Here is a 6,934-nt window from a genome sequence, read left to right as displayed (position 1 = left end):
ATATATATATATATATATCCATACATATATATATATATATATATCCATACTGTGTCTTCAATATTAAATACAAAACTATATCTTCTTTTGTTTACCAGTTCTCTCACTGTATCCTTTCTCTCCCATCTTTCCCTTGTTTCCTTTCTCTCTCTCTCTCTCTCTCTCTCTCTCTCTCTCTCTCTCTCTCTCTCACTCACCCTCTCTCTTCTTCACACACAAACACACGTTCAAGTACACATACAAACGTACAACACTGTTTCTTCTACTTTTCTTTGTTGTCCGTCTGTTTTCGTTTCATCAAAGACTTCATCTCAAAGCTGTTTCACCAACTTGAATAGGACCATCTTGCTGCGAGTCATTCTCACATAATGAAACGGAATTCACAGAAACTCTTATATAGATTTATTTGCTTTCAAATGGCTAGAATTACATTAAATCCAATTTACGAAACCACTGTCTAATAATTGAAAAAAAATTTTGAACACTGTAACGTTGATTGGAATAATGCGATTTATTGAAAGCTAAGGTTCTGTGAGTTGCACCTCGGAGTAGCTCGTTCCAGTTTGCAAAAATGAAGACTAAGAATAGGAAACTCCGAGTAACGACTCACAAACTCAGATCTTCGTAAATAATATTTTATCTATACATGTATAATTATGTATCACACAAAATGCCTATTGACCAAAACTTAAGAATTTCCTTACAGTATGGTTATATGGTTAAAATGCTCATATTGCAACATGTCACACTGAAGAGTACATTTGAGTAAGCGTCTTCTACAGTAGTTCAGGGCAAGCCAATCCCTCATGAGTAAATTTGGTAGACGGGAAACTGTGTGGAAGCTCATCGTATAAATATATAAAGAAAGAGAGAGAGAGAGAGAAAGAGATTTATAATAGTATAAAATATAATTATAATTAAGGGCATAGAAGAGTACACAACGTGTACTCAAAGTGTACTGTAAAAGTGATAATTTTTAAACGGCTAGATGAGTTGGCGTCTATTTTCAGCATAGGCATAGTCTCTTCTACGCCCTTAATTATAATTGTATTTTTATAGTATTATAAATCTCTATATATGAATTCACCTTAATAGGTCTGTATTATATGCTGGCCACTGATAGAATTTTTAATGGTTTTATCCTGTATTATTATAATATATATATTTTGATAATAAACATGACTGAATATCATCTGTTGAAATGGAATGGAATGGTTATGAAACATGTCGGAATTACGTAATGGTATGATTTGTACTTTGCATTGGTATTAAATATCCACGCTACTGAAACGAGCAAGTCATGTTTGAGCTATCCATTCTTATTTTGTTTACTGTACTTGTGTGTGGGTGTCTGTGTGCAAAACATTTTCAAAAAAACATGAAAACAGTCGATGAAAACACCAGATGCATTTCTAGATTTTTGAGCCTTTTAATGGTGCATCGTTGCAGCCAGTCGCATTCTCAAATGAGAATTCATTGCCTCCGAGTGAGAAAACTGTGAATAAATATGCCCTGATGTTGCTAAGGTGAATTTTCGTCTCTCTCCAACACTTACGTGTGTTTATAGTACAACACGGCCATAACAGATGTTATCTCAGAACAAATACTGCAGTAACTGGCCCATCAACCGTGTATATACATTAAGTATAATATAAATATGGATATATATTACGTGTGTATGTGTGTGTGCATGCGTGTATATCTGTATGTATGTATGTGTATGTATGTATGTATGTATGTATGTATGTGTATGTATGTATGTATGTATGTATGTAGGTATGTATGTATGTGTATGTATGTATGTATGTATGCATGTATGTATGTCATTATTCAGTTTATTTCAAGATTCCTTGCCAATAGAGAAAGAACCGATTTCTAACCTAGATCAAAGGCTCCTTCATTGGAATTTCAGCATCATCAACAGGATATTTTTGTATGTACGCATGTATGTATGTATGTATGCATGCCTGCATGCATGCATGCATGTATGTATGTATGTATGTATGTATGTATGTATGTATGTATGTATGTATGCATATGTGTATGTATGTGCAGATTTGTATGTTTTATGTATGTATTCTCATGCACATAGCTACATATCTAGACATTCTCATATATATATTTAAATGATAAACTTCTAGAAAGTTTTACAGATTTTTACAGTTCCAGTGATGAACTGGATCTGTAGCCTTCGAATTAGCTTTCTCCTTTCTGGTTTTGAGAAGCCTAATTACTCAAGATTGGTATTTAGGCAGTGTTACATATCACAGGGCCTCAATAATTACAGGTATAAACCTGAACTTGTAATCTGGATAGAGTAAGTGCAGATTTCTTAATAGTTCAGCATAGGTATTCTCTTTTTCACTGATCTGAATTGTGCACAGTTTCTTTTCTCTGTCCCAAATCATTATACCAGGTTTGTTGTGCTTACATTTTATTGAGGTCTTCACTGGGACATTCCACCAGTATTCCTTTTTATCATGAATGGCTATGGCTTCTACCATATTGTGGGTTCTTATTTCTTTGTGCTCAGGATTATCCTTCCGACGGATTTCATTATAGAGTGTTCTAGCTACATTATGTCTCATCGGTAGATAACACCGTGATGACATAGACATGTATGTATGTATGTATGTATGCATGTATGTATGTATGTATGTACGTATGTCCGTATGCAAATATGTATGTCTTTATTCAGTTACTTATCCCAGAGCCCTAATATTTACAGGTATAAACCTGAACTTGTAATCTGGATAGAATAACAGCAGATTTCTCAATAGTTTAGCATAAGTGTTCTCTTTCATTGATCTTCAGCTTTATGTTAACATCCGCTGAACAGCTAATTTCTACAACTGTGCACAGTTTCTCTTCTTTATCCCAAGTCATTATATCAGGTCTGCTGTACTTACATTTTATTGAGGTCTTCACTGGTACATTCCACCAGTATTCCTTTTTATTATGAGTGGATATGGCTTCTACCATATTGTGAGTTCTTATTTCTTTGTCCTCGGGATTATCCTTCTGACGAATTTCATTATAGAGTGTCCTAGCTACAGCGTCATGTCTCATCGGTCGATAATCTCATGATGACATTTCGGACAACTGCTTATGATATGGGTGATATCCTCAGTGTGAATTCCATAAAGTCTGTATCAGTTGTCACACTTTACGGCTTTACCTGCATCTCTATCACTTCTGTGCATCAGGTACTTGGTTGATATTTCCTGTTCCACATACCCTTCAAATGAGAGGTAGTAATCCAGTAATTGGTCCATGATAAACTGCTTTGATGATCGATGTTACTATCATCATGGAGCTTTCTAGTAACATATCCATGCATAGTCTTCTGCTCATATAGGTTCATCCTTTCATCTGATGATACGTTGCGTTAGAGTCGTGCGACTTCTTTGGGCATGTATACTAGGTTATCAGACAAAGAGTGTTGCTCAATGAGCTACCTTCCAAGTCTTATGATGTTATCAGCCTCATGTATGCAAACTTGGTCAAAGGATTCACTTCGATACTTGGTGGTTAAAAGATGTTGTCGAAGGGATATGATGCGACATTCAAAGGCATTTTGGATCGATGTTAAGCCTCTTCTGCCTTGTTTTGGTTTTAAGTAGAGGCGGTCTACATTACTGTTTATGTGGAAATTATGTGTTCTTGTTAGTATTTTTCGGGTTTTCACATCAATGGCTCGGATCTCATCAAGCGTCCAATTAAGCAGCCCAAATGTTGGTATGAGTACTGGCACAGCAAATACATTGTGGGCCACTGTTTTATTGAATGCAGAGAATTTTGAGGTCAAAATCTTCTTTATTCGGCTGTAAAATTCTTTAGTGACACGTATTTTGTTACAGGTGCCAAAGATTCCTCGTCAGATACAGAGTTAATAGTCAAATCATTAATGGAGTTGTAACTAGTCTGGTTTATAGTTCTCCCCCTTTTTACAACCATATAACATTTATCCTGACCAAACTCCAATCTTACATCCTTTGAGAATGTTGTAACTATGTCAGTGCCCTTTTTCATCTCATGCATATTCCTTGTGTAAAGTTTTAAATCATCCACAAAGAAACAGTGTGTAATTTTGATATTTCTTTTTCCTTCTGAACCCATGAGATATCCTTTTTCCTTGTGAACCCGTGAGATATCCTTGAAAGTCTTCACTTTTATATTTACTAGAATTCCTCTAAGAAAAAGGAAGCTTGTTTGTAACAAGGAAACATGAACGCCATTATCGGAATTCGGATAATAATGAGGATAGTTGTTACATACTGAACTTTAAAAATGTCTTGTATATTCTCACTGTTTCACTTACATGTTGTATATATAAGGTGAGTGTTAGCCGGTCTCTTTTTTCGCTCTCAAATTTATTGCTATAACCAAATGCACCAACATGTATATGTGTTTTCATGTATATGGCCATGTATGCATGTATGTATGAATGCATTTTTGTCTATATTATGTATATACATTCATGGAAACCAGAGACGGCATTCCTGTGGTTCGCAACGATTTGCGCGAACCGGTTACGCAAACTTTTCACATCAGTGTCTAAATGAAATATAATAGTGAGATTACGTCATATGTAAACAAACATAAGTTTGTTTTTGAAGCATTGAACTGTATTGTAGAACAAGTAGAAAGATATATTTTTCAACACGTAAATACTGAAAAGTATATATAAAGGATAAAATCCTTTTAAGAGCAAATTTTTCTACTCTTAAAAGGATTTTATCCTTTATATATATACTGTTCAGTATTTACGTGTTGAAAAAGTATATCTTTCTACTTGTTCTATAATGGTGAGCGTTTAACAGGATCGGAGTGCGAATCCTACTTCAACTCCTTTTAGTCGCATTTAATATATTCATTTTTGTCACGTTTTATTTTTATAAATAATTATTGTTATATACTTGTTATACATTTATTATTAATATTTTTACCATGTACAAATTTTACTTTGAAATTTCCAAAACAATACTCTGAATTTCTTTGTCTACCAGTACTTTTTTTTAACATTCTACTGTAAAACCACTGAAATACAAATAATTTTTTCATTAGACGAATCTCCATTGAAGATAAGTAGTAGTAGTAGTAGTAGTAGTAGTAGTAGTAGTAGTAGTAGTATGGGGGAATGCGCTATAACAGCGTCACGCTGCATCCACCATTTGATGGTGATTCCCTGGTCCATGCGCAAGACGCCTTTGCACCACTCAGGCGACAACCCTCCAACCCATTGGTTGCTTGGGTAGTCGTTGCTGGTGAGAATTTCACGAGGTAAGAGTGCAAATCCTAACTCAACCTCTTTTAGTCGCATTTTATGACACGCACGGAAAATTCTGGGTCTATTCTTTAACATGCCGGTCCTCATACAGCACTAGAGCAACGTGAAAGGAAGTGTTTTGCTCAAGAACACAACACACCATCCAGCCCAGGAATCCAACCCACGATCCGGCGATCGTGAGAGCAATACCTTAACCACTTGTCCATGCAGATTCGTTTCCCTTTGTTTTACTTTTAATTCCTTATAAGAACTTGTGCTCCTTTTTCTACTCTCATTTTAGTTTTTTAATCTCTTTCAACATGTCTGATTTTTCAGGGGGAATTTTTAAAAACTTATTTATCAGATCTTTGACAATATGTTCTCTAACTTAATATTTGATAGATTTTGTTCGTATTTTAGATGATTATTAATATTTATATTTATATTTGGGCACGTGTAAATTTTTGAACTTTTTATTTTACTTGTATTTTATCATTAATAAATTTAGCAAACAGTCACCATGATAACCATTCTATTCATTTTGTGGCTAGTAATTCGTTTGTTGTAGCCTGACTTAACCAACAAACATCTAATCAAAAAAGCAACAACGGCTTTTACATGAAGCTATGTAACTATATATTTTTTTCTGTCAATTAACCATGAAAAGAAGATTCGTTCAATAATTGATAATTATAATTTATCATGAAGGTATATGTGGCATTGAATATTTTCACGTTTACTTACAGATTGGACTCCTTCGATGAAGTAACAGAAAAATATGAACTTTCTGAGAAAAATTCCAAAAATTTGTTCGAAACAAGAACAGGATGAAAAACATCGTTAGCAGCTTCTGAAAATTATAAGCGTTTGAAGTAAGAATTGATTGAACATAAAAATCCAAAGTTAATATGTCATGAAACTCCTAAGACTATAAACAATTAAGGAAAAATTCATTCACATGGCGGGAATATGAAGCAGACTGAGAAGTTCAAGAAAAATACGATCGTTCACTCGTTATCAACAAGAAAGTTGGCTGTGATTACTGCGCCAAACCTGAGTGCATGAGCATTAAAAGAATCGACGCTTTATAGAAAATCTGAAATGCTGAAGTATCGTAAAAATATAAAGTCGGCCAGTATGCATCTATTTTTCATTAAAAGTACATTGTATATGTGTAATGTAATTGAAGCAACGCGAAGAGATTGCAGTTACAAAAAGTATGATGATATAAATGAAAAATAAAAAGGAATTTCAGTTTTTCACACTTTTTCAATTTTATTTTTCCAATTTATTCACTTTTTCACCTTTTCTTGTCTTGTTCTTAAATAACTTCTTTTAACTTCTCTCTACTTAACTTCTCTTGGTTTAATCAGTTACAATATTTCATCCTCCTCCTTTACCTTCCAAATCTCTCCTACTAACGGCATTATCCAGTCATCTTTTTTTTTATTTATATCATGTCATAACCATGTTGCCTGAGATACATCAGCATATTAAATAAAAAAAATATATAGAAGCACTTTGAGTAAAAAACATACTTAATGCTGTCTGCAATATAGCAAAATGAAACAGGTCGTTCTGGATACTGAAGATGAGACTGAACTACGAACAAAAAACATGGATTAGATATGGGAGCAGGACTTCATTCTCGCATGAAAGCCTTTT

General features: G+C 34.1%; 1 long non-coding RNA gene across 1 annotated transcript in view; it reads left to right on the top strand.

Moving 5' to 3' along the window:
• The window catches only part of LOC106883158 (uncharacterized), a 96,292-nt gene extending 89,811 nt beyond the window's left edge, over window positions 1-6,481 (top strand). Inside the window, exon 3 of the long non-coding RNA XR_001411084.2 lies at window positions 6,016-6,481. This is a non-coding gene — a long non-coding RNA (uncharacterized LOC106883158). The remainder of the gene's footprint in view (window positions 1-6,015) is intronic.
• Window positions 6,482-6,934: the final 453 nt, after the last annotated feature.

This window comes from Octopus bimaculoides, chromosome 1 (genome assembly GCF_001194135.2).
Source record: "Octopus bimaculoides isolate UCB-OBI-ISO-001 chromosome 1, ASM119413v2, whole genome shotgun sequence".
Taxonomy (NCBI): domain Eukaryota; kingdom Metazoa; phylum Mollusca; class Cephalopoda; order Octopoda; family Octopodidae; genus Octopus; species Octopus bimaculoides.
This window is presented reverse-complemented; position numbering and strand designations above follow the sequence as displayed.